Here is a 1,893-nt window from a genome sequence, read left to right as displayed (position 1 = left end):
CGTGTGACCTGCTATGGCAGTTTTTCACACAACAGCATTTCCCAGGCATCGCGAAAACTAAATCAACGGAGCTCGACAGCAACAAAAATCAACCATAGACTGTAAACAAACAACGGTATCCTGCTGAGATGGCGGCATAGCAACGTGATACTTCCGGTTTCCTTTTCCGCCTGTCCTACGAAGGCCGTCTCATTTAATTCTAGGTTGAGGACACTTCGTATATGCATCCTACAGAGGATGCGACCTCCGGAGGGTGCAGCCTTCTAAATGAGACACAGCTACGGAATCATACAACATTCTCCTTCTAGTAAGGTGCGGTTGACAAGCCAGCTTTGGTATTATAACGCCACCAACTGGACTGGAGTGTCAAAAAACAAAACACTCAGAGGAAAATAATAAATAAATAAAATCATAAAAATAAATATAATAAAAAACAAAAATAATATATTTTAATTACTTATGCAACATGTGATTTTTTAAATTCTATTTTCCAATACTGTTTTTTGGAGATAACTATGCATTACACTTTTGTAATTTTACCTGTCCTAAATCACAATTTAATAGATTTGGTAGATTGAAATTTAACTCTTCTCTATCCCTGGTAAATACACAATGGGGTAATAATGGTACACAAAAATGATGGTTCGGTAGGGCCTACATACTTCGGTTTTGAAGTCACAGTTTGGTATATTTGGATTGTTTATTAAACAAATCGTGGCTCTTGTCTTGAAATAAATTCAATTATAATTACAATTTTCTTAAAGTGGTCATATGATGCGATTTAAATTTTTCCTTTCTCTTTGGAGTGTTACAAGCTCTTGGTGCATAAAGAAGATCTGTAAAGTTGCAAAGACTAAAGTTTCAAATCCAAAGAGATATTCTTTATAAAAGTTAAGAGTTAACCACGCCTACCTAAAACGGCTCGTTCTAACACGCCCCCACATACCTACGTCACTATGTGGGAAGATTTGCATAACACTGCCCAAATGTTCATGCAAAGAAAGAAGGCGTAACTTTTATTCTCACTGTAGTATTGTTGCCGCCGCCGCCATGTCTTGAAGGCGCTGTGTGCTTCGTTGTGAAAGCGAAACTACTTTGTTTGGCCTTCCAAAAGAGGACTATATCGCTTCGTCATGTCTGGAGCTGATCCATGCTGGTCGCTGAGGAAATACTTAAACTTCGCGCTGTTGATCACCGGATCGGCTTTCACCGTGGACAAAGCGGAGTCCAGCCCGGGGTCGTCACATGTGGTTGCCGCAGGTATCACACAATGGTAACGGATGTAACATTTCCGTCACACACTTGAGGTATGCGGCCAATCACAACGCACTGGATAGCTGGCCAATCACTGCACACCTTGCTTTTTCAGACTGATTAGCTTTGTAAAAATCGATGTGTTTTAGAAAGGCGGGGCATAGAGGAGAAACAATAATGTACAGTATGTGGAAAATAATGTGTTTTTTGAACCTTAAACCGCATAAACACATTTCATTACACCAAATACACAAAATAATGTTCTTTTTAGCAGCATCATATGACCCCTTTAAATATTTAGCGGGAAAGAGAGATCTGATCGGAACGGTACTGAGCTCAACCGTTCTGAAAAGCGAGGTGTACGCTGATTGGCCAGCTATCCGGTGCGTTGTGATTGGCTGAATACCTCAAGCATGTGACGGAAATGTTACGCCGCTTAACACACTTTGATGCCATCTCCTGGCATGGCGAGACAAAACTATTAAAACCCATTACAGAAGTGCCAGACTGTCCTTGCAAAGTTGGAACTGCCCCACTTTATAGAGCCTTTGAGCACAGACCCATTGTTTGCTACTCTGCAGATTCCGGAAACAGTCTTCCATAAAATGCGTCACACAGCGTCGCTTGAGTGAGGAACGG

This window comes from Sinocyclocheilus grahami, unplaced genomic scaffold (genome assembly GCF_001515645.1).
Source record: "Sinocyclocheilus grahami isolate Dianchi unplaced genomic scaffold, SAMN03320097.WGS_v1.1 scaffold16.1, whole genome shotgun sequence".
NCBI lineage: Eukaryota > Metazoa > Chordata > Actinopteri > Cypriniformes > Cyprinidae > Sinocyclocheilus > Sinocyclocheilus grahami.
This window is presented reverse-complemented; position numbering follows the sequence as displayed.